General features: G+C 43.0%; 1 protein-coding gene across 8 annotated transcripts in view; it reads left to right on the forward strand.

The window, feature by feature from the left end:
- The window catches only part of SPMAP2L (sperm microtubule associated protein 2 like), a 128,079-nt gene that overhangs the window by 69,996 nt on the left and 30,581 nt on the right, over nucleotides 1-27,502 (forward strand). For 3 of the 8 annotated variants that reach the window (XM_056518041.1, XM_056518039.1, XM_056518038.1), the window contains one exon: nucleotides 13,034-13,183. The exons of 2 other annotated variants lie outside the window; for them this stretch is intronic. The gene's annotated coding sequence lies outside the window, so the exon portion shown is untranslated. Of the gene's footprint in view, nucleotides 1-12,595; nucleotides 12,644-13,033; nucleotides 13,184-18,093; nucleotides 18,223-27,502 lie in introns of those variants that run through there. 3 more of the 8 variants (XM_056518040.1, XM_056518043.1, XM_056518042.1) reach the window with 3 other exon arrangements.

The raw sequence follows: 27,502 nt of genomic DNA on the forward strand, positions 1-27,502 counted from the left end.
CATTTCTCCAGTTTGGCGTAGAGATGATTCTTCCATAGTCTCTGAAGAACCAGACGAACATGAGTACGATGTTCCTCTAATTTGGAAGAGAAGATCAGGATGTCATCTAGGTATAACGACAACACAGGTGTAGAGAAGATCACGAAAGTTATCATTGACAAACTCTTGAAAAATGGCTGGAGCATTGCAGAGACCAAATAGCATTACGAGATACTCAAAATAGCAAATATTGAAGGCTGTTTTCCATTCATTTCCCTTGCGGATATGAATGAGGTTATACGATCCATGTAAGTCCAACTTAGAGAAACCCTTGGCACCATGTAGACGGTCAAAATTCCTTTTGCAGATTCTCCTGGATGTACTCATGAGGCGATAGAGGGTAAATCCTTCCACGAGGAGGAGTGGTACCAGGCAGAAGATTTATAAGGCAGTCGTAAGGATGATGTGAAGGCAGAGCCTGTTTCTTGCAGAATACGTCAGAGAAATCTTGGTAAGGTGGCAGTAGGCCAAGTAAAGGAGGAAGACAAGAAGCAACTATAGGCTGAACTGGTTGGAGGATTTTGACAGGATTGTCCCCAGTGAATTATTTCTCCAGTTCTCCAATCCAGTTGCGGAGAATGGCGTTGCAGCCAAGGAAGAACGATCCACTTGCATAGCCTCTTCGGCAAGAGGCGCAGGAAACTGAAGAGGTGGATGTTGAAACACAGGTGCCAGGCGAGGAAATCTCCATGTTTGGGCTGGTTCCCTCTCTAAGCACAGTTCCTCCTGACTCTCAGAAAAATGCACATCAATGCGTGTGGCCAAGTGGATAAGTTCAGTCAAAGAAGATGGTGGATCACGTGCTGTGAGGGCATCCTTAATCCTGCTTGACAGTCCTTTTTTGAATGTGGCAAACAAGGCCTCATCATTCCATGTAAGTTCTGAGGCTAGAATGCGGAATTGAACCGCGTAGTCACCAACGGAAGAATTCCCTTGACAGAGGTTCAGCAAAACCGTCTCAGCAAAAGAGGCACGTGCAGGTGCTGGCGAAGAAAGCTGACAAATTGGAGGATCACCACGGTCCCAAAGGGGGGTAGCCTAGGCCTTGGCTTTTCCAGACAGTAGACTAATGACAAAGGCCACCTTCGCATGTTCCGTCGGAAACTGTTCAGACATGAGCACTGTGTGAAAAAGCCCTGCATAACTTGGAATCACCATCATATTTAGAAGGTAAAGGCAGACGTAGCTGAGAGCCAGAAGACACTGCAGGAACTGGTGGTGGGAGTGGCAAGTTTGCGGTACCTGCTGCTGTTGCTGCTGCAAGGCCAATAGCTGTTGCATCATAGCAGACAGTTGGGTAAGTTGCTGCTCCTGTCATACCAATTGCTGAGACTCATGTACCTCAGCGGGATCCATGGCCGGATCTTACTGTAACACTCATGTTTCAGTAGACTGGAACATTGTTGATAGTGGATCCGCTGGACCTGTGTGGTTGATGACTTGGACCGTACCAGGTAGAAGAGTCTAAGGTGCCGCTGGTTTTCACCAGTGCCCGCCGCAAAGCGGGATGGACTTGCTGCGGCAGGCGGCACCCAGGTTGCTACCCCTGGCACGGCTCGACCACACAGGTGGCTGAGGAGATTCGAGCCACAGGTGGGATAAGGCAACTCGTGGTCTGGATAGCAGGAGGTCAGGGCAGACGGCACAGTAGCGTAGTCAGGAACGTAGCAAATAGTCAGTAGGCAGGCGGCAAAGGAGCAAGGTCAGGTCACGGAGCAAGGGTATGATACATGGCAAGGCAATACACAGGAATGCTTTCTCTAAGGCTCTAGGGCAACAAAGATCCGGCAGGGAAGTGTGGGAGGTGGAGGAATTTATCAATGAGCCACAGGTGTTACTTCACTAATGGGCGCACTGGCCCTTAAAATCTTAAATCTCCTGCGAGCGCGTGCCCTTGGGGTCGGAAACACATGCGGCAGAGCAGAGAGGCAGAGGCGGGGCAGGAGAAGCACCAGGTGAGTGAGGGGCTGGGATTCGCATGCGGGCGCGATGCGAATCCCAGCCCGGCCGGCAGCAGCAGGTAACGGGACTATGCGCTCACGGCCAGCGTGTGCGGCCGGAGCACATAACATAACACTGCTATTCCTAATTCAACTAAAACACTGCATACTCCAGAATTTCCCCTAATCCGGCAATTTCTACATTTATTGAATATATATACTGCAAATATGAAACACAATTTATCCCATGAAATTATGTCTTTAGCATTTACTAAAACCATTCACAAATTCTCCTACTATGTTAATTACACATTTCTTTGTCTACAGTATGTGACATACAAGCCCCTCCCCTCTCTGAAAGGTCTGGATGCCATTTTGAGATATAAACCTATCATACCTCACATAAGAGATAGGAAAAAGAAGTTCGATTTTACATCTTCCATTCCCATAGAAATATAAGATTCATGTTAGATATAACATGTGCTGTATATATATATATATATATATATATATATATATATATATATTTACGTTTATATAGTAGACAATATTACAGACTTCACAATAACATACATACACATAAACTTCACAGAAAGCTTCTGTCTATAACTTCCTATTTTCTTCACTTTTAAGTCAACTTAACTTGTCAACATTTCCCATAACCTTCTGTCTTTCAAATGCTGATTACTCAGTATTCCATCACTGTCACATCCTGACTTCCTTTTTAACTACTTACATCCCTTTATTCCCACTATAGCACTACTTTCCATATGTTTTCCAAACAAATGAATAATGATTTTGTATGTTTTTTTAGGGCACTAGGGCACTCCCCCTCTTCCCTCCCTCTCTTATTCCTGCCTTATTCTATAAAAGCTTATTGGGATGTTGTCCCTCTATCAGGATAGAGGCTTCCCATTTCCCAGAAAAATTACCCTCTGTAGAGGTCTCTCTTTTAATTCCTAGAGATCGGTTGAGGGGGTGCATCAGGGATAATTCCCTCTTAACCCCTTAAGGACTCAGGGTTTTTCAGTTTTTGCACTTTTTTTCCTCCTTACCTTTTAAAAATCATAACCCTTTCAATTTTCAATCCATATTATGGCTTATTTTTTGCGTCACCAATTCTACTTTGCAGTGACATTAGTCATTTTACCCAAAAATTCACGGCGACACGGAAAAAAAATAATTGTGCGACAAAATCGAAGAAAAAACGCCATTTTGTAACTTTTGGGGGCTTCCGTTTCTACGCAGTCGATATTTAGGTAAAAATAACACCTTAATATTATTCTGTAGGTCCATACGGTTAAAATGATACCCTACTTATATAGGTGTGCTTTTGTCGTACTTCTGGAAAAAATCATAACTACATGCAGGAAAATGTATACGTTTAAAAATGTCATTTTCTGACCCCTATCACTTTTTTATTTTTCCACGTATAGGGCGATATGAGGACTCATTTTTTGCGCCGTGATCTGAAGTTTTTATCGGTACGATTTTTGTTTTCATCGGACTTTTTGATCACTTTTTATTCATTTTTAATGGTATAAAAAGTGACCAAAAATATGCTTTTTTGTACTTTGGATTTTTTTGCGCGTACGCCATTGACCGTGTGGTTTAATTAACGATATATTTTTATAGTTCGGACATTTACGTACGCGGCGATACCACATATGTTTATTTTTATTCACACTGTTTTATTTTTTATGGGAAAAGGGGGGTGATTCAAACTTTTATTAGGGAAGGGGTTAAATGACCTTTATTAACACTTTTTTTTTACTCTTTTTTTGCAGTGTTATAGGTCCCATAGGGACCTGTAACACTACACACAATGATCTCTCATGCTGATCACTGGCGTGTATTAACACGCCTGTGATGAGTGTTATCGGCGCTTGACTGCTCCTGCCTGGATCTCAGGCACGGAGCAGTCATTCGTCGATCGGACACCGCGGCGGTCTTGAACAGCCCGACTGACTAGCTGGGATAGTTTCACTTTCGCTTTAGAAGCGGCGGTCAGCTTTGACCGCCGCTTCTAAAGGGTTAATAGCGCATATTTTCACGATCGGCGATGTGTGGTATTAGTCGCGGGTCCCGGCCGTTGATGAGCGCCGGGACCGACGCGAAGTGATGCGGGGTCATATAACGGGAGCCGGCGCAGGACGTAAATATACATCCTGCGTCGTTAAGGGGTTAATTACTTAACAGGCTCCCTGTCTTATACAAACCCCACAAAACAAAACACACATATATGGACAAACAGAGACCAACCACATATTACTCAAATAACATATCCTCTATAAAGGGTTCTTTTGACTCGAAGGAAAAACATTATACTGAAAGTATGCATACCTACCCCCTCAGACAAAGGAGTAGGATCAGCCCGGGAAGCACAAAGGTGGCAAAATAAAGTCTTACCCTACAGCGCTGCTTTATTAATCTGTAGTTCTAGGTTTCACTGCTCCTCCTCGAGGTCCGAAGGTTCGGTAATGCAGCTTTTTCAGTCATCTTCGAGCCCACCCAGAGAAACGCCAAATTGATAGGGAATTCAATGGATTTCTTCATATGTTGTTTGATTTCTAATCAGTAGTTATAAGTTACTAGGCCTAGGAGAAGATAGACACAAACTCCAAAGCTGTGTGGGTTTACTTACAGAGACCAAGATTCTTATAGCACACAAGAGAGAGGATGGCTCAATGCCAAATTATACGTAGCTACAAACATATGTCTAATCTCATAAGCAGGAAATAAGGCTTCAAACTGAATGGCCTTGAAGGTTTCTTGTAAGCTCAGCAATAGTAACATTGAATCACAGGCTCCCTGGCCACAATTGCTATTAAATGAATGAAAAAAATACAGACAAGATGGCAAGCAGAGCAGAGTTGACACAGCTCACCCTTATGCCCTCGCCACGACACGGACAGGACCGAACCCCAGTCCAGCAAATGCAGTAGAAATGAAGAGAAAGTCCAGCGTGGCAATTCAAGCAATACTTGGTACTTTATTCAGCAATCAGCCAACATGGAAGACAGGTGACGCGTTTCGGCCACAGTGCGTAGCCTTAGTCGTACGTAGACAAGATGGCAACTTATAGACAACATGGCTGATATACAAGATGTATAGAGTATAAAATATAAAAGGAGTATATGAAAACGTATATAAAAACGTATAACAAGCTGACTTTCCTCACATCTCCTCTCTATGTAGGTCGCAGATGCGGCTCACACAGAGAGGAGGTTTTTCAACTGTGTGCACGCAAGCCGCACACACAGCTGAAGAAGCAGCGTCAGCCTGCCTGGGGATCCGGGATAATTGTCCCGGATACCCAGTAGCGATGGCTGCAGGCCCTTTACCAGGCCCTTGGACCACATCCAATGATACATTGTGTGAGAAAAAGAGATTAGATTGTGAGCTCCTTGGGACAGGGAACATAGAAGGGATATATGTTACACTAAAAACATTGGGCATGACATTAGTTAGTTTAACTTGAGACCTGTGGTACCTAATGGACTTCATTACTGATGAACCTGATGGACTCCATTACTAGTCAATGCAACCAGTCATGATTTGTTTATATCCATTTGTAGAAAGGAAGCCATGATGCTAATGTGAACAAAACCTAATCTCCACTTCAGTCATTCAGGCATTTTACAACCACATTTTAAAATCTGGACTTTTTCTCTAAGGGTTTATTCACACCACGACTATGCAATACGGCCACCAGATCAGGTGGGGGAGTTTAAAAACTGGCCGCTGCCATACCCCCACCAAACCTGCACCATACCTCATTGAGATAGTGACTCCGGTTGGCTCATTTTTGAACCGTACTAGTTTTATTGCCAGATTAAAAACAGTCCGGAAAGAAAACCAGATACGGTCCAAAAATAAGTAAACCTTGAACTTTTTCAAAACTATATATCAGTATGCCCAGCTGCTCCTGCTCTATAACATGACGCCTGCTCATTAGATAGCATTTTTAATGTGACAGGTTCCTTTTAACCTATTCCTACCCCATGACTTATATTTACTTTATAATTGGAATACGTTAATGCAAAATAACTTATATTTACATTATGATGCAAAAGCAATCAATGAAGCAAGCGTAGTAGCTTATTTCATAGACTGTGAGTAAGACTGCTTTAAAAAAAAATGGTACAGATAAAAATTTTCAGACCATGGTGCAAAAAATGAACCCTCATGAAGCCCTATATATGGAAAAATTAAAAGAATTATAGGGGTTAGAAGAGGAGGACAATTTTAAAGCCTACCCATCAGATCCAACAAAAAAATTTTTTTTAAATATATCACTCAGTACCTAATCCTGGCCATGTACATCTAATTTTTCTGTGTCTAGCACCTTTATTTATTTTTTTATTACACTTTTAATTTAGCTCATTAGTCTGAATTCCTCTCAAAGTGAGGGGGCAGGGCCTCACTGTGCAGGTCTCCGCCCCCTCCCTCAGTATGCTGTCTGCTCACATTTCCCCTAGCATTAGCAAAACTACAACTCCCAGCTTGTCCTCACTGACAGTAGCGGGACACAAGCTGACAGTGGGAGGATTTTTCCTCCAGCTGTGAGCCCTGCACTCACAGCTGTCAATCAAGGAAGTGTGTCCATGACATAGTTGATGACGCATGGACACAGCACGACTAGTATGTGTCCAAGCAGGCAGGGGGGGGGGCAGTTGTTTGACTGGCTTTTTCAGTATGAAATACTGAAAATGTTCTAATGAAAGCAATTGCAAAACCTATTGGTTATACATGCTTTACAACTTATCAAAAGTTTTTGTATCTGACAGTGCCCATTTAAGCATACTAATTTATTAGTATTATTATAATTTATTAGTAAAATAAAACAAAACTTATATAAATTAGTTATCGTTGTAATTGTATTGACCTACAGAATAAAGATAACATGTCATTTTAACTGTAAAACGCACTGCGTAGAAACAAACCTACCCACCCACTCCCCAAAAAAGTTGCATAATTGCATTTTTCAATTTTGTCCAACAAGCAATTTTTTTTGGCTTCACTGTAGATTATGTGGCAAAATGTGTAATTACAAGTAACAATTTGTTCTGCATGAAAAAAAACTTAAATGGCCTTGTAGAGGAGACATTAAAGACTTATGGCTATTAAAAGGCCAGGAGAAACAAAACAATATGCAAAAATTAAAGTCGGCTCTTAGGCCCGAAACAGGCTGCATCAATAAAGTGTTAAAAGAAATGACAAATAAAAAATGTCTTAACACACAAAGACAAAAGTCAGGCAAAATAATGTCATACTTTAAAAAAATATAATATAAGCCAGTTACATTTAAAAAAAAAACGTAAACTAGTACATGAAAAGTAAACTACACAAGCTCCGAAGACTAAATAAAAAGTAAACAGAAGTGATATTTACATCACAGGACAAATATTTATGTACATAAAAGATCAGAAATCCAATATGTGTTTATTTCATAATTTGATAATTAACATAAATTGGGAAATGACTACAGTTATGTTTTAAATATATTTAGAGACAAACTATAGAGACATTTACATATTTAGAGACAAACTGTAACAAAAGTACAACTAGATATAAATAATAAACTTAAAGGGGATACCCCTTGATTACAACTTATCACCTTTCAATAGGATAGGTAATAAGTGGCTGATCAATAGGAGTCTGACTGCTTGGACCTCCTGAGTTTAAATCCTGAGTGCCCTTGTTTGAATAAAACACTGCTATACTCAGCTTTAGCCATCCCATATAATTTAAATTTAATGGTAGAATCCTTATCCTAGTGACTACCCCCTTCATACATTAAAGTGAATTCACATACATTAATTGACAAAACAAATAATGCACCCAAACAGAGATGTTGGATTGCTGCAAATCTTGGCCTGCAGTTATGTCTCATGCAGACAGATATGTAAATTATTACAGGTGTGATCTTATTAGACACTGGGTCTTGCCACAAGAAGATGTAAAAGTACTTCCACTGCTGCCCTATAAAAAGGCTCTCCGAGGCTACTTTTAAGTAGTGTACCTTTTAATGACTGACCGTTAACTGCTAGACATGCCTCTGTGATGCATCTAAAAACATTTAGCATAGTTAGACTTTGAGAGGACTGCATTAATGGACTGAGAGAAGAAGGGTGCTAATTTTGAGAATTTGCCTGCCATCCTGACCAATCTGTAAGTAGGCTCAGACCGATCACCAACAAAAAGTATGGTGTGATCCGTCGACAAGAATGAGCAGTCACTGCTGTTTCCTTGTCCACTATCCATAACCAAATGGCACCTTCATTTCACACCCATCTCTGCCTAGACCATTTTCAGGTGCTTAGCAAAAGGAAATTGGTGTCAAGGCTCTCATTACATTTCCTATAATTGACAGACAACAACCTGCACACCTTCATTTGTAGTGATGTCAACGAGAATACTGGGTTACTATGGTTTGAAACCATATCTTCTTTAACAATGAATCCAGGTTCTGTTTTGGATCCAAGGATGGTCGGATCAAGGAACGGGGGCCTTGTGGTGAGCACTTCAATCCTGCCTTGGCTGCACATTGCCCCAACTGGTGTGATGATCTGGAAAGCCATTACATATGATATTCTGTCATTACATGTGATAAGTGCAGGACATCCTGTTGCCTCTGTGTTGCTTCTCGTGGCAAGGTTTCCAATGGGCATTTTTTTTGCTTCAAAATAATTCTCAGTCACACAGCCAGGGTTTCCTAGGAATGTTTCTGCGAGATAGCAACACTTCCTTGGCCTCATTTGTCACTAGATTTAATGCCAATTGATTTATGGGACTAGCAGGGATGGCAGCTTTGGCAACCTACGTGTATGAACAATGAAACTATGTGGTTGTTATATTTTACCTGAGGTTGCTTATCTGTTTGCTTTAGGTTACTTAGGTTCAGAAAATTTAGATCTAAGCTAGCTGAAAACAAACTCTGACCAGTCTTTTTGGGGGCCAGGAGGACATTTGTTTGTCAATATTTAAAATGTGACTTTCGGCCTTTGTTCTAGACTAAATGTTTGTATTTGTCACGCTTTTCCTGAATTGTAATTTTCCCATGTATAACATGCGTTTCTAATGATTTCCTGGTTCACCATTGTTTTTCTATGAAGTATAAAGTAAAGGTATTCTGGGCAACTGCCACACATAATACAGATACTGTATGTATGTCTTCTTTTTCTACAATGCACTGTATTTAATTCGGAATCAGAGTTTAGAATTGATCAAGGACCTTTATTTAATCCAAACAAAATGAATTTATCATACGAGTGTGCAGGATGCAAATGTACTACAGGATGCCATACGGAACCTGTATGCTTCTATGTCCAATTGTATCTCATCTAGTACCCAGACTTGAGGTGACCCACTCACTTACATATACCATCATTACATTAACACATACTGTATGAAGTCCTTTATAATTTCATTTTGAAAAGTCCAGAAAAAGACAAGACAAGAAAATATGCAGCAAAATACGGCATGTGCGAGTCTACCCTTAATGTTGCGTATACATTTTATATTTGTAAACCCTCTGTGTCAGTGGAAGCGAACCTGTCTGGTCTTGTACTGGACTTTTCAAAATGAAACTATAAATGTAAATTTTATATCATTATAAATATTAAATATATATATATTCACTGACAAAGTTATGCACCAAGACGGAGTTGTTGGAATGGAATAAAACTTCACACAGTATGTGTTAATGTAATGATGATATATGTAAGTGAGTGGGTCACCTCAAGTCTGGGTACTAGAAGAGATACAATTGGACATAGAAGCATACAGGTTAGAAGCATACAGGAGCCACCAAACGGACTCTTCTCCCCCAGGCCAGCATATAACACTGGCCACAAGCCACATATGTACACTGCTCAAAAAAAGGGAACACTAAGACAACACATCCTAGATCTGAATGAATTAATTGTATGAAATACTTTTGTCTTTACATAGTTGAATGTGCTGACAACAGAATTACACAAAAATGATCAATGGAAATCAAATTGATCAACTCATGGAGGTCTTCATATGGAGTCTCACTCAAAATCAAAGTGGAAAACCACACTGCAGGGTGATCCAACTTTGATGTAATGTCCTTAAAACAAGTAAAAATGAGGCTTAGTAGTGTGTGTGTCCTCCACATGCCTGTATGACCTTCCTACAACGCCTGGGCATGCTCTTGATGAGGTGACGGATGATCTCCTGAGGGATGTCCTCCCAGACCTGGACTAAAGCATCCCCCAACTCCTGGACAGTCTGTGGTGCAACATGGTGTTGGTGGATGGAGCGAGACATGATGTTCCAGATGTGTTCAATCTGATTCAGATCTGGGGAACAGGCAGGCCAGTCGATAGCATCAATGCCTTCCTCTTACAGGAACTGCTGACACACTCCAGCCACATGAGGTCTAGCATTGTTTTGCATTAGGAGGAACCCAGGGCCAACCGCACCAGCATATGGTCTCAGAAGGGGTCTGAGGATCTCATCTCGGTACCTATGGGCAATCAGGCTACCTATGGCAAGCACATGGAGGGCTGTGCGTCTCCCAAAGAAATGCCACCCCACACCATTACTGACCCACCGCCAAACCAGTCATACTGGTGGATGTTGCAGGCAGCATAACGTTCTCCACAGCATCTCCAGACTCAGTGTGAACCTGCTTTAATCTGGGCACCAGTGGCGAATTTGTCAATCTTGATGTTTCCTAGCAAAAGCCAAACGTCCTGCACGGTGTTGCGCTGTAAGCACAACCCCCACTTATGGACGTCGGGCCCTCACACTACCCTCACGGAGTCTGTTTCTGACCGTTTGACTGGACAAATGCACATTTGTGGCCTGCTGGAGGTCATTTAGCAGGGCTCTGACAGTGTCCCTCCTGTTCCTCCTTGCACAATGGTGGAGGTAGGTTCTTGCTGCTGGGTTGTTGGCCTCCTACGGCCTCCTCCACATCTCCTGATGTACTGGCCTGTCTCCTGGTAGCGCCTCCATGCTCTGGACACTACGCTGACAGACACAGCAAACCTTCTTGCCACAGCTTGCAATGATGTGCCATCCTGGATGAGCTGCATTACCTGAGCCACTTGTGTGGGTTGTAGACCCAGTCTCATTCTACCACTAGAGTGAAAGCACCACCAGCATTCAAAAGTGACCAAAACATCAGCCAGGAAGCATAGGAACTGAGAAGTGGTCTGTGGTCACCACCTGCAGAACCACTCCTTTATTGGGGGTGTTTTGCTAATTGCCTATAATTTCCACCTGTTGTCTGTTCCATTTTCACAACAGTATGTGAAATTGATCGCCAATCAGCGTTGCTTCCTGATTGGACAGTGTGATTTCAAGGAAGTGTGATTGACTTGGAGTTACATTGTGTTGTTTAAGTGTTCCCTTAAATTTTTTGAGCAGTATATTTTATATTAGCTGTTGCATTTTTTTTTTAGCATTGTTCTTAAAGGTAATCTGTCACCTCATATTTATGATATAAGCTGCAGGCACTGAAAGATTGGTAATAGGACAACAATATCAGACATATCTTTGTTAGTGTTGATGAATTGGCCACTTACAAATGATGATTTTCCCCCCAGGCTCATGTCACGGCTAACTGTGGCACTGAGGCCCCTAGAGAAAGGGGATTTAGCCTCTGGACAGGCCTCCTAACATTATTAAAAATAGGTCATTGGGCAAAAAGTCCTCTACACCATGGTCTTTAACAGTGTGGAGTCAACCACCATCAAAAATTATCATATACTGTGGTAACCCCAGAAAGCTGATTATATGGGTCAGAGCAGTGAGAGCCCACCTTGTCTAAGGCCGGTCCACATTCAGAAATTGTATTGTCAAAACTATTTCCTATTTTAACAATTAATGACTTCACAAGAAATTGGTTTAAATGTGTTGTGATAAGGTGAAAGGCATCGTGGTGGATGGGCAATATGTGTCACCAAGGCTCCTGGCATTGGTGAACTAAGAGACGGTATTTATTCAGTGTCTGTGCTGCGATGCAGACTGACACTATGACCGTAGTATGGCTGGAAGGCCAATCCGGCATAGCTCTTACTGGGAATGGTTAAGTGCTGGGTGGGGGCCATTCCCCACAATCCAGACGGCCTTTTGTTGGCCTTAAAGGCAGCTTGCTTTACCAGCTGAGGGGGATTTGCTAGTTGCAGCTATCACTGCCAGAGAAAGAGCTGAGTGTGGAGTTCTTCCCTGTGTTTGCTCCAAGGTGGGAAGCTGGTGAACAGTCTGCCTGCAGGCCTGGAAAAGACTTGCTCAGGTGTGAACAAACACCTAAGGATTACAGGTGGACTTTTGTTACGTTTTCTTTGGTTCTGCATTTAAAGACTGTTTGCTATGTGCCAAGTGAGAATAAAACACTGAACTTTGATTTGAAAATACTGCAACCGCACCTATTTACAAGAGCAAGTCATCATAGTGTCTTTTGGAAATTCCCATAAAATATTTTTGTCCCTAAATTAGGAAAATAAACTTTTAATATCCATTTCTGAGCTCTCTACTTTTTCTCTTTTCCCACTCCACCGGTCTTCTGCCTCCCTCACCAATCCATGATGATGGGCAATGACTATTGATATCGTATCATCACAAACCACCGGAAATAGCAGTGTGGGATACACAAGACTGATCGCTGCAGATCTGAGATGTAGTAGGTTATTACATAAAAGACTTTATTATTTTCCAAATTAAGGTTACAAAAAAAAAACCTAATGTGAATGCTCAGAAAATGTACTGAAATATAAAATACTGATATGTAGAAAGTAAACACAATACTGTTATGTTAAAAAAGAAAGCAAACTCTAGATTCATATTTTATGTACCCATGAAAGGGAGCTTTTCATTGTAACATTATCTCCTTACGTTTGCAAAGACAATAAATGCACAATTTTACACAATGACAATCTCTGCACTAGATAATTTAAACATTTTCACCACTGTAAGGAACAAAAAAGGAAATGTAGCATAAATCTTTGATTATCTGCCAGTAATATAAACATGAGTATATACAAAGTAAAAGAAACCAGGGTGTAAACCATTCTCAGATGTCAACTATTCATCACACGAAGCCCTTTTCCCTGCCACGTGACATTCTTTGATTCTCCTGGAAACCAGAGCATACTGAGTCTCCCAGCAACAGAGACAGTACAGAGAGGCCAGACACATGACATGACAGCCAAGCATTGATACAGGAGGTAAGTCTAGGTTTACATATAACTAGAAAAAAAAATTATATATATATATATATATATATATATATATATATATATATATACACATAGATGTGTGTATTGTTCATGTTATCTACATGGTGGCTACCTCTGCAGATGCTTTCATGGACTGGAGGTCAGAGCACAGGATGTGTTATCAGATACAGAAGTTACTGTGCAAACACAATTATTTGTTTTCGCCTCAGACAGCTGGGCAAACCAACTAGTGTAATGTGGACTGACTTAAGAATATATATACTGAGAAATATAAAGGTGTTGAGCTGTGTTTTTGTCAATATAATTATCGCTAAGTAAAGTAAATATTAACTGATAACATGACATGTATGTGTCACTGAGGGCCGCAGTGTTCGGAAAGCAGCAGAATAAAATGAGCGTATATGCATATATATTGTCTTTACATTGTATGTGTATATATATATATATATATATATATATATATATATATATATACACACATACACACACACATATATTAGAAACTAAAACAGCACTCAAATGTAGTGTAGAAAACTTAAGGTGAACTACGGTAATTAATTCTATCAGATGCCTACAACAAGTGATGCTTCTGCCTTTTCTAAGCCAGAGAGGGAGCAGAAACACAGTTTTTTTGGAATTAAGTTCACCTTAGGAATCTTTTGGCCTTTTTTAACCCCTTCAGGACCAAGCCCATTTTGGCCTTAAGGACCAGAGCGTTTTTTGCACATCTGACCACTGTCACTTTAAACATTAATAACTCTGGAATGCTTTTAGTTATCATTCTGATTCCGAGATTGTTTTTTCGTGACATATTCTACTTTAACGTAGTGGTAACATTTTTTGGTAACTTGCATCCTTTCCTTGTGAAAAATCCTAAAATTTGATGAAAAATTTGAAAATTTTGCATTTTTCTAACTTTGAAGCTCTCTGCTTGTAAGGAAAATGTATATTACAAATTAAAAAAAAATTTATTCACATATACAATATGTCTACTTTATGTTTGCATCATAAAAGTGACGAGTTTTTACTTTTGGAAGACACCAGAGGGCTTCAAAGTTCAGCAGCAATTTTCCAATTTTTCACAAAATTTTCAAACTCACTATTTTTCAGGGACCAGTTCAGGTTTGAAGTGGATTTGAAGGGTCTTCTTATTAGAAATACCCCACAAAAGACCCCATTATAAAAACTGCACCCCCGAAAGTATTCAAAATGACATTCAGTCATCATTTTAACCCTTTAGGTGTTTCACAGGAATAGAAGCAAAGTGAAGGAGAAAATTCACAATCTTAATTTTTTACACTCGCATGTTCTTGTAGACCCAATTTTTAAATTTTTACAAGGGGTAAAAGGAGAAAATGTATACTTGTATTTGTAGACCAATTTCTCTCGAGTAAGCACATACCTCATATGTCTATGTTAAGTGTTCGGCGGGCGCAGTAGAGGGCTCAGAAGGGAAAGAGCGACAAGGGGATTTTGGAGAGTACGTTTTTCTGAAATGGTTTTTGGGGGGCATGTTGCATTTAGGAAGCCCCTATGGTGCCAGAACAGCAAAAAACCCTCACATGGCATACCATTTTGGAAACTAGACCCCTTGAGGTACGTAACAAGGAATAAAGTGAGCCTTAATACCCCACAGGTGTTTCACGACTTTTGCATATGTAAAAAAAAATTATTTTTTTTCACTAAAATGTGTGTTTCCCCCCAAATTTCACATTTTTCCAAGGGTTAATAGCAGGAAATACCCCCCAATATTTGTAACCCCTTCTCTTCTGAGTATGGAGGTACCCCATAAGTTGACCTGAAGTGCACTATGGGCGAACTACAATGCTCAGAAGAGAAGGAGTCATATTTGGCTTTTTGAGAGCAAATTTTGCTCGGGGGGCATGTCGCATTTAGGAAGCCCCTATGGTGCCAGAACAGCAAAAAATACCCACATGGCATACCATTTTGGAAACTAGACCCCTTGAGGAATGTAATAAGGAATAAAGTGAGCCTTATTACCCCACAGGTGTTTCACGACTTTTGCATATGTAAAAAAAAAATAAATAATTTCCACTAAAATGTGTGTTTCCCCCCTAATTTCACCTTTTTGCAAGGGTTAATAGCAGAAAATACCCCCCAAAATTTGTAACCCCATCTCTTCTGAGTATGGAGGTACCCCATAAGTTGACCTGAAGTGCACTATGGGCGAACTACAATGCTCAGAAGAGAAGGAGTCATATTTGGCTTTTTGAGAGCAAATTTTGCTCGGGGAGCATGTCGCATTTAGGAAGCCCCTAAGGTGTCAGAACAGCAAAAAAAAACACACATGGCATACCATTTTGGAAACTAGACCCCTTGAGGAACGTAACAAGGGGTACAGTGAGCATTTGCCCCCCACTGGTGTCTGACAGATCTTTGGAACAGTGGGCTGTACAAGTTTTCATTTTCATGGACCACTGTTCCAAAGATCCGTCAGACACCTGTGGGGGGTAAATTCTCACTGCACCCCTCATTACATTCCGTGAGGGGTGTCGTTTCCGAAATGGGGTCACATGTGGGGTTTTTTTTTTTTTGCGTTTGTCAAAACCGCTGTAACAATCAGCCACCCCTGTGCAAATCACCTCAAATGTACATGGTGCACTCTCCCTTCTGGGCCTTGTTGTGCGCCCCCAGAGCACTTTGCGCTCACATATGGGGTATCTCTGTAGTCGGGAGAAATTGCGTTACAAATTTTGGGGGGCTTTTTTCCCTTTTACCTCTTGTGAAAATGTAAAGTATAGGGCAACATCAGCATGTTAGTGTAAAAAATAAAAAAATTTTACACTAACATTCTGGTGTAGACCCCAACATTTCCTTTTCATGAAGGGTTAAAGAAGAAAAAGCCCCCCAAACCTTGTAACGCAATTTCTCCCGAGTACAGCGATACCCCATATGTGACCCTAAACTGTTGCCCTGAAATACGACAGGGCTCCAAAGTGAGAGCGCCATGTGCATTTGAGGCCTAAATTAGGGATTTGCATAGGGGTGGACATAGGGGTATTCTACGCCAGTGATTCCCAAACAGGGTGCCTCCAGCTGTTGCAAAACTCCCAGCATGCCTGGACAGTCAACGGCTGTCCGACAATACTGGGAGTTGTTGTTTTTCAACAGCTGGAGGCTCTGCTTTGGAAACAGTGGTGTACCGGACGTTCTTATTGGGGGAGGGGGGCTGTGTAGGGGTATGTGTATATGTAGTGTTTTTAACTTTTTATTTTATTTTGTGTTAGTGTAGTGTAGTGTTTTTAGGGTACAGTCACATGGGCGGGGGTTACAGCGAGTTTCCCAGCGCAAAATTTGCTGCATCTCAAGATGCGAGAAACCCACTGTAAAAGCCTCGCCCATGTGAATGTACCCTGTACATTCACGGGGGTGGCGGGGCGGGGGGGGCTTGCATCAGCTGTTGCAAAACCACAACTCCCAGCATGCATGGTCTGTTAGTGCATGCTGGGAGTCATAGTTTTGCAACAGCTGGAGGCACACAGGTTAGGAAACACTGAGTTAGAAACAGACAATGTTTCCCAACCAGTGTGTCTCCAGTTGTTGCAAAACTACAACTCCCAGCATGCCCAGACAGCTGAAGGGCATGCTGGGAGTTGTAGTTCGGCAACATCTGAAGGGCCAGATGTTGCTGAACTAAAACTCCCAGCATGCCTGGACAGTCAGTGCATACTGGGAGTTGTAGTTTTGCAACAGCTGGAAGAGCACAGATTGGAGACCATTATACAATGGTCTCCAAACTGGGGCCCTCCAGATGTTGCAAAACTACAACTCCCAGCATGCATGGTCTTTTAGTGCATGCTGGGAGTTATAGTTTTGCAACAGCTGGAGGCACACAGGTTAGGAAACACTGAGTTAGAAACAATGTTTCCCAACCAGTGTGTCTCCAGCTGTTGCAAAACTACAACTCCCAGCATGCCCAGACAGCTGAAGGGCATGCTGGGAGTTGTAGTTCGGCAACATCTGAAGGGCCAGATGTTGCTGAACTAAAACTCCCAGCATGCCTGGACAGTCAGTGCATGCTGGGAGTTGTAGTTTTGCAACAGCTGGAAGAGCACAGATTGGAGACCATTATACAATGGTCTCCAAACTGGGGCCCTCCAGATGTTGCAAAACTACAACTCCCAGCATGCCCGGACAGCCAAAGGCTGTCTAGGCATGCTGGGAGTTGTAGTTTTCAGACTCCTAGAAGCAGCAGTGAAGATCTTCACTGCTGCCTCTGAGGACCACATACTTACCCGTCGCTGCTCGTCCACGTGGCCGGTCCCGCGCTGCTCCTCGGTCCCGCCGCTGGATCAGGTAAGTCCGCCGGTCCCCACGTGTTCCCCCCCTATGCCGCAGGTCCCCGCGAGCCCCTGCAGCGCTTCGTCCCCCGTTCTGCCCGACTTCCAGGGGCGGGCAGTGCGGGGGATCTGAACTTTCACCCCAGATCACTGTGATTGGTCCACAGGGACCAATCACAGTGATCGCTGACCAGGACCACCAATTGATGGTCCTGGGGGTGAAGCAGAAGTTGTCCCCTGCTGGAAACAGCGGGACTTCTGCCAGTTAACCCGTGCGATGCTGCGCATCGCCGGGTTTACTGCATGTCATTTATAAACGCCGGGATGCGCGAACGCACTGCACAACCCGGCGTTTATATATGACATTCTGCGGGAAGGGGTTAATACTTTAGCGTGTTGATCGCACTTGGAATCTCCAGCTGGATTTTTGCCATCCAGAAATTCCGCAGTGTGAACCCAGCCTTACTCTTTAGGAGCTGAACCCAGATGACAAACACCATTGGGGAGATTTATCAAAATGTGTGCAGAGGAATAGTTGACCAATTGTCCACATCAACCAATCAGATAGCTTCTTAAATGTTATTTTATTTTTTAAAGGCCTCTGCAAAATGAAAGTGATCTGGTCAACTTTTCCTCTGCTCAGGTTTTGATAAATCTCCCCATATGACTTTTGCAATGAGTTGCAGCATCCTAAAATGTGGACTTCAGCAGCTTGCTCACCCTAAGGTAAATTTCCTGGAATAAGGTCAGTACATCGAAAGACCATTCCAACATAAACATTTTATATTATACAGGTTGTAACGCTCACGGTAGTAGTAGTAGCGCTGCTGGATGTGGATCCTCCAACCTGTGTGGCAGATGACACGGGCCGTATCAGGGAGCAGAGTCTAAGGTGCTGCTGGTCTTCACCAGAGCCCACCGCAAGACAGGATGGGCTTGCTGCGGCAGGCAACACCCAGGTCGCTACCCCCGATACGACCTGACCACACAGGTAACTGGGCAAAATGAGGTACAGAAGGATGAGGCACAGGCGTAGTCAGACTTAGCAGAAGGTCAGGGCAGGCGGCAAAGGTGCATAGTCAAATAACGTAGCTGAAGGGTGAAAATACAAGGGCAAGGCAAACAGAGAATAGGAACACTTAATCTCAGGCTAGGGGCACTGAAGATCCGGCAGGGAAGTGTGCGAGGTGGAGGAACTTATAACAGAGGCACAGGTGATTGCTTAATTATTGGGCATACTGGCCCTTTAAATTTCCAAGCTCCGGCATGCGCGAGCCCTAGGGGACGGGGACACGTGTGCCGGAGCAGAGAAGCAGAGGAGGAGGCAGAAAGAACATGTGTGAGTGATTGGCTGGGATTCACATGCGGGCACGTCCCGCGATGCGAATTCCAGCCCGACCGGCAGCAGCAGGAGACGGGGCCATAGCAGAGGCAGGTGAGAAACGAGGAGGTGAGCGCTCACGGTTGGAGCGCTGGACCGGAGCGCTCACCGTAACAGTACCCCCCCCCTTTGGTCTCCCCCTCTTTTTGGAGTCCAGAATTTCCTTGACGGTACCTGAGATGGGAGTAGGAGAGATGTCTTTTTTAGAGAAGCGGTTATGGATAACAGGTTTCAAGAGGGAGACATGAAAAGAATTTGGGATTCGGAAAGAAGATGGCAGATGGAGAGAATAAGCCACAGAATTTTTTTTTTAACAAGTCTGTTTTTATTTTACATAACAGTGAGCAAGATACAATGATAACAATGAATAGGATCGTCACAATGTGCTCTCATTGCTGGATAAGGCAATAAGCAGTCGGAATGGTACATATATGCAGTATACATAGCTGTTTACAAACAAAAGAGATATGCGCAGATATGTCATCCTAGAAAGATCCTATTATTAAAATACAAATATCAACATACAAAACAAAACAAGTCACGTGAATTGAGCTGGTGGAGGACTTGTTACCCTTAGGTGAGAAAAAATAGTGAGCTAGCTAAGATAACTAAGGGTGCACAGATAGAGTGTGATCTCTAGGAGGATAAAAGCTATATAAGTGCATCAGTGTGGGGGGATGGGGGAGTGATTGAGGGGTAAGGGGAGGGGGGATATGCTTGGGAGTCCTGCGTGGTGTAGCATGCCTGGAGTTTGTACACTGCGGTGGTCTATACGTAAGGTCTAGAGACTTCGAATCTGCTTAATTGGAGGCCAATGGTGTAGAAAGGGGCTGTGTCATGCAAAGGCGTTTGTACGAGAGCCAGGGTCCCCATAACATTTCAAACTTGTCATGTGTGAGAGATGACCAACTGGATAGTTCCTCCATTCTGCATATTTGATTCAACTTCTCCACCGATTGTGTTTTTGTGGGAGGTATAAGCCACAGAATTTAAACGTTTCTTGATCTTGTAAGGACCCAAATAGCAAGGGCCCAGTTTATAACTGGGTACCTTTTCAAAGTGGATATATTTTAATGACAATCATACTCTGTCTCCTGGAAGAGAACGCCTATTCTTGTCCACTTGAGCCTTCATAGGGGGCGTGGCATACAAAAGGGAGCGACAAGTCTTCTGCCAGATGGAGGTGAAATTCCGCACTTGTTCATCAGCCAAGGGAACTCCGGAGGAAGAAGACAAGGGAAGAGGAAGACAAGGATGGAGTCCATAGACCACAGAGAAAGGTGAAGTCCCAGTGGAGGCAGAATCCCTATGATTGTAAGAAAATTCTGCCCAGGGAAGTAAAATGGCCCAGTCGTCTTGACGAGCAGAAACAAAATGCCGAAGAAAGTCTCCCAAGACCTGGCTCACCCTTTCGAATTGTCCATTGGATTGGGGGTGATAAGCTACGGAAAAGTCCAGTTTAACTTGGAGACGTGAGCAGAGAGCCCTCCAGAACTTAGAGACGAACTGGACTCCACAGTCGGATACCATATGAGAGGGCAATCCATGAAAGCGAAAGATATGGCAAAGGAAAAGCTTAGCAAGCTGCAGTGCAGATGGTAATCCTGGCAGAGGTACAAAATGAGCCATTTTAGAGAATAGGTCCACTACAACCCAAATGACCATATTGCTGCCAGGAGTGGGAAGGTCTGTAACAAAGTCCATTGGAATATTGGTCCAGGGCAGCTCTGGAACTGGCAAGGGATGTAGAAGACCTGCTGGTTTTGAACGGGGGTACTTGTCCCGGGCACAGACCGAACAGGAACGGACAAAATCAAGTAAATCCTGTTTTAAAGTAGGCCACTAATATTGTCGGGAAATGAGCTACAAGGACTTGCGTATTCTGGCATGACCGGCCAGAAGAGAGGAATGACCCCATTTAAAGTCATTTTGAAGTCTTAAATGGGGAGATACGCAAGTTTTTCCAGGAGGCAGGTGCTGTAGACTCACAGGTGCTGGAGAGATGAGTCGATCAGGAGCAATAATATGTTGAGGGTGAGATTCCTGGTCTTGAACATCTGAGGCTCTAGATAGGACGTCAGCTCGAAGATTCTTCTCTGCTGGACGGAAGTGAATAAAAAAGTCAAATCTGGAGAAGAACAGAGACCAACAAGATTGCCGGGGATTGAGATGATGGGCAGTCTGAAAATAGAGCAAGTTCTTCTGGCCAAAGTAAATAGTAAGAAGATGTAAAGAGTCCTCCAAGAGATGACGCCATTCTTCCAAAGCCAGCTTTATTGCCAGGAGTCCGCAATCTCCAATGGTACAGTTTTTCTCCGCTGGAGAGAAGGTCTCAGAGAAAAAAAATGCAGGTTACAATTTTTCCTTTAGAGGACTTTTGCGTCAATACTGCACCTGCTCCAACTGAAGAAGCATCCACTTCCAAAATAAATGGCTTGCTTGGATTGGGTCTAGATAAAACAGGAGCAGAGGTGAAGGCGGACTTTAACTGTTTGGAAGCTTCTTCAGTCTCTGGAGTCCAGACCTTCGGATTAGCAGTCTTCTTGGTGAGAGAAACAATGGGGGCTACCAAGGTGGAGTAGTGACGAATAAATTGCCAATAATAATTGGCAAAGCTGAGAAAGCACTGAATAGCTTTCAAGCCAGAAAGTCGTGGCCAGTCCAGTACTGCGGACAACTTGTTAGGATCCATTTGAAGACCTTGACTGGTAACGATATACCCCAGAAATGGAAGGCTGTTTTTTTTTTTAAAGTACACTACTCAAGTTTAGCATAGAGATGATTGTCTCGGAGACACTGTAAAACTTGGCGCAGGTGAGAGCGATGAGTCTGGATATTGGGTGAGTAGATGAGAATGTCATCCAAATAGATCACAACACAGGAGTAAAGGAGTTCAAGAAATATGTCATTGACGAATTCCTGGAAGCCTGCTGGAGCATTACAGAGTCCGAAAGGCATAACAAGATACTCGAAATGTCCATCACGAGTATTGAACGCAGTCTTCCATTCATCTCCTTCACGTATGCGGATCAAATTATAGGCCCCACGAAGGTCGAGTTTGGAAAAGATACTCGCTCCACACAGACGATCAAATAATTCTGAGATCGAAGGAAGCGGGTAGCGGTTCTTGACAGTAATTTTATTCAAGCCACGGTAGTTGATGCAAGCTCGCCAAGATCACTTTTTTTTTTCCACGAAGAAGAATCCAACTCCGGCAGGGGAGGATTACTTTCTGAAGATTTTCTTGGATGTATTTAGACATGGCCTGGGTTTCGGGAACAGACAAAGGGTAAATTCTGCCCCGAGGAGGTGTGGTCCCTTGAAATAAGTCGATAGGACAATCGTAGGGATGATGTGGTGGTAAAACTTTAGCTTGTTTCTCGCTGAAGACGTGACTCCTGGAGAAAAGATGGCAGACCAGGCAGAGGAGTAGAAGGAGACACGAACTTGGACGGTAGGGTATGAAAACAGTTGTTATAGCAGTAGGTTCCCCAACTAAGTACTTCTCCAGTCTTCCAATTGAGATGCGGGGCATGTAGTTGTAACCAAGGAAGGCCAAGAAGAATAGTGGAGGTTGCAATGTGGAAGAACATAGAAGGACAATTTTTCATTATGCAGAACTCCAACCTGCATAGATAAAGGTTCTGTGCGGAATAAGACAGTACAGTCCAGATTTTCTCCGTTGACCGAAGAGATGTACAAAGGCTTCAGAAGGCGGGTTACTGGCAAACGATACATATTTACTAAGGAGGCATCGATAAAGTTTCCCACGGAACCAGAGTCCAAGAAGGCAAGAACGGAAATAGTCTCTTTGGAGGGTAGAGATAACTGGACCATCAAATTCAAGCGTGGAGAAGAGGTATTCCCACCTAGGGAGGCCTCTCCTACAAACCCTAGGTGCGAGCGCTTCCCTGTGACTGTGGACGCAGAGGACAATCTCTGAGGAAATTATCTGCACTGGCGCAGTAAAGGCAAAGATTCTCAGCCCAGCAAATATAGAATGTATGTCACCTATTCGCACTTGGGCGGGTGTCCTTGGTTTTTCAATAGTGAGGGCTCAAACTCACTGGGAATCCAAGTAGCAATTATGAAAAAACGCCACCAACAACTTGATTGCTTTATAACTTGCTTTAGTGAAAAAATGTTTAAAACATTCACAATATGAAAAATAGAGTCTTTGCAAAAAAAGTAGAAATTAGAGAATTTCAAATCACCCAAAGTGCATCGATACCTTACGACGTTTCGGAGGACACACCCCCTTTCTCAAGTATCCCTAACGTGCTCACCACCACCACATTACATAGGCATGTCAATCTCGCGAGACTTTATCTCTACAAAGGAGAGCCATAAGATTAAAATCATATATTAAAAAACTGACATCAGTAAAACATCGGACAGCATACAAGATGACCTCTCACAGGTAAACTCCATAATTACATGATTCATTAAGACCATTCGGATACAGTGAATTGAGTGTCTCGATCCAATAAACTTCACGTTGTAGCAATCTTTTCTTTATTTCACTTTCACTTTTACCTTGTACTTCTTCAATTATCATCCATCTCAATTCACTGATCCTATGGTTCTGTTCGACAAAATGTCTAGCAACACCCGTTTCACTGTATTTTTTACTTTCTTCGGCTAGGTTTCCACTTGTTTTTTTTTACAAAAACGCCAATAAAAACGCCCATTCTGCCGCATGGCGTTTTTTTTTTGTGAAAAAACGCTGCGGCCAGATGTTAGCTGCAAGTCAATAGCAAACTGCAAAATGCCAAATCCACTTGGCGTTTTTCAGTTTGGCGTTTTTTAAATCCTTTTGGCGTTTTTGGGCTTCTTGGCAGTTTTTAAAAAACGACCTCTTGTCGAGACTTTGGTGTTTTTTCGGGAAAATCTTGGCGTTTTTCTCAAAGAGGTCTATGGTAATGAAAAAACGCCAAGAAAAACGCCATGTGCGTTTTAAATTTGGCATTTTTTCAGGCGGTTTTCATTCTCTTTTGGACTTTAGCGATCCAAAAAGTGTTGGAGATATCTTTTTTATTAAAATTTAGTAGGGTACCATTAAAAAATAATAGAAAAGATACAGTAGTGATAGAAAAAATTGTATTTAACAAAATGTATCTTTTTTATAACAAAATTTTAATACATTTTTAAACAGGGATCAATTTATGTGCGTGGGGAGGGCACTAAAAATGTAGCCGACAATAATAAAAATGTAGTGTGTGTGTGTGTGTGTGTTTCACTTTTTTATTTTTTTTAACCTTTTTTTAGGTAGTACTACTACTCCCAGCATGGAACACACTGTTCCATGATAGGAGGAGTAGTTACCTGTACTAATTCACAGATCGCCGGGGTCCGTTGCGATCCTGTATAATGTATGGATGCGGCGGCCGCTCTTCTATGGTTCCCTGCACTGACGTATATAGACACATATTCCTATTTCTCACAGAGAGCTGTGATTGGCCAGATGGTTCCAGCCTATCACAACTCTGTGGGAAATATGAATATGTGTCTATATACGGCAGTGCAGAGGACCATAGAAGAGCAGCCGCCCGTATCTATACATTATAGCGGAGGATCGCAACGGGTGTCAGGAGGAGTGACACTCGCTGAGATCTGTCTATTAATGCAGGTACTACTGCTCCCAGCATGGAGCAGAGTGAGCTCCATGTTGGGAGTAGTAGTACCTGCAGTAAGGGACAGATCACAGCGGATGTCACTCCTCCTGACACCCGCTGCAATCCTCCTGAAGTGACTGTCGGGATCAGCTGTTCTCAAGGCTAGAGCCGGGAGAACAGCTGACGCTGAGCCGTAGATATACATCGTATACCTACTGCCCAGCAAGAACTTACAGTGAGTCTGCAATGTGTCTACAGTATACACCTTGCTGGCTCACTTAACCCCTTGCTGAGCTGTGCGCGAAGCCAGCCCGGCAAGGAAAGAGTTAACTTACACTGCTGGACAGTGTAGGTTAACTCTTTGGGCAGTATACACTATATACAGATATCTATAGATAGCTATATATAGTGTATGCAGAAGATGGAGAAGTCCCCTTACCTCCGTGCAGTCCCCGCATGTCAGTGTAGCTCCGCCCCCTAGAGCTACAGACGCGATCCAGGCTGGCAAGGGTATAAGGCTCTGTTAACATTGTCCGTATTGGATAATGGGAACAGACCTTTCTGCCAGTGTCTACCCAGACAGGGAGACTCCAGCTGTTGCTAAACTACAACTCCCAGCATGCCCAGACAGCCAAAGGCTGTCTGGGCATGCTGGGAGTTGTAGTTTTGCACCAGTTGGAGGCTCACTGTTTAGGTAGACATTGCATTATGGGCACTCTCCCCTACAGAGAGCGCAAAAAATGTCCTAACTCATTTTTTGGTGTGTTTTTTTCTTTCTTCTCGTTTCAGATCCGTGTATGCAGAGGATTACAACGGATTCGATGGATTACCACGGATTAACAGGATTTTTTATATTTTAATAAAATGGTTAACAAGGGCTGTGGGGGGAGTGTTTTTTTTTTATAAAATAATTTTTCCAATGTGTTGTGTTTTCTTTTTTATTGAATATTCAGGCTTAATTATGGAAGCTGTCCAATAGACATAATCCATTACTAAGTCAGGGCTTAGCGCTAGCGCTAACCCCCAATTATTACCCTGGTACCGACCGCCACAGGGGTGCCAGGAAGAGCCGGCACCAACAGGCTCGGAGCGTCAAAAGTGGTGCTCCTGGGCCTAGGCGGTAACAGGCTGGCGTTATTTAGGCTGGGGAGGGCCAGTAACAATGGTCCTCGCCCACCCTGGTAACATCAGGCTGTTGCTGCTTGGTTGGTATCTGGCTGATACTGAAAATAGGGGGAACCCTATACGTTTTTTTTTTGCTTGTTTTTTATTTATGAAAAAAAAACGCATAGGGTTCCCTGTATATTCAGTATCAGCACAATACCCACAAAGCAGGCACAGCCTGACATTACCTGGGTGGGCGAGGACCATTGTTACTGGCCCTCCCCAGCCTAAATAATGCCAGCCTGTTACCACCTAGGCCCAGGAGCGCCATTTTTGACGCTCTGGGCTTGTTGGTAGCGGCTCTTCCCGGCACCCCTGTGGCAGTGGGTACCAGGGTAATATTTGGGGGTTACCACTAGCTGTTTTTGGGGCTAACGCTAAGCCCCGGCTTAGTAATGGATTCCGTCTATTAGACAGCCTCCATAACTAAGCCTGAATATTCAATTCAAAAAAGACACAACACATTGGAAAAATTATTTTATTTTAAAAAACACTCCCCCACAGCCCTCGTTAACCATTTTATTAAAATAAAAAAAATAAAGTTCATCCGTCGTAATCCATCGAATCCGTCGTAATCCTCTGCATACACGGATCTGAAACGAGAAGAAAAAAAAACACAAAAAAATTGGTTAGGACATTTTTTGTACTCTCTGCAGGGGAGAACACCCATAATGCAAGGTCTACCTAAACAGTGAGCCTCCAATTGGTGAAAAACTACAACTCCCAGCATGCCCAGACAGCCCCTGTCTGGGTAGACACTGGCAGAAGGGTCTGTTCCCATTATCCAAAACGGACAATGTGAACAGAGCTTCAGACTAGCCTGAATAAGTCTGTAGCTCTGCCCCTAATGACATCATCACTAGGGGGTGGAGCTACACGGACCAGTGGTGACAGAAACGAGGGAGGTAAGTGGACCTCCTGTTCTGTATACACTATATACAGCTATCTATAGATAGCTGTATATTCTGTATACTGCCCAAAGGGGCTATAGGGGCAGGGAGTCCTGTCAGTCTGGTGACAGGATTCCCGGCGCCTGTATAGTATACAAGGGTACACTATGCCCCCCTGTATACTATATGGCCGGGGGAGGTCAGCAGTGATGCTATACATCATTCCTCATCTCCTTACACTCTGTGGACCGGGCACTCAACATCCGACCCACAGAGTGGTACCCAGAAGGCAGTGAGAAAACTGCCACAGGGGACAAATTTGGCTCTTTCCACACACCAGGGAAAACGCCAGAAAAAACGTCAGAAAAACTGCCAAAACTCAGGAAAAACCTGTGGCAGTTTTTCTGGCGTTTTTGCTGGCGTTTTTTTAGGTGTACAAAAAAAAAACAAGTGGAAACCTAGCCTTCTACTGTTTTTTTCTTAGCTAGGGCATTCCGGATTACCGAACGATGTTCCGTTTCACACTTTGCATTGTTTGGCCAACATCAATTCTGCCACACGGGCACTTTAGTATATAGATCACCTGTTTCGTTTCAAACTATACCATCCCCTGATTGGAAACTTAGTTCCATACAGTGGATGAACGATGTGATCATGTGATCATCAGTCTTAAGGAGACCCCAGTATTTCTTTATAGTATTTTTAATCAAACGGGCATGTTTGTCATATGTGCCCAGATATACAATCTCATCAGATAACTTCTTTTTGTCCTTTTTTTTCTATGTCTAAATTGTTGTCTAGGAATCTCTTGCACTTCGTCTCCCACCTTTTTAACCTTATCTTCTTTGTATCCTCTTTCTAAGAATTTCTTGACTAACATTTTTCACATACTCCTCCTCAGTGCTGCAAATTCGTTTAGCCCTAAAGGATTGACTCTTGGGAATCCCTTTGAATGT

Source organism: Hyla sarda, chromosome 1 (assembly GCF_029499605.1).
Source record: "Hyla sarda isolate aHylSar1 chromosome 1, aHylSar1.hap1, whole genome shotgun sequence".
NCBI lineage: Eukaryota > Metazoa > Chordata > Amphibia > Anura > Hylidae > Hyla > Hyla sarda.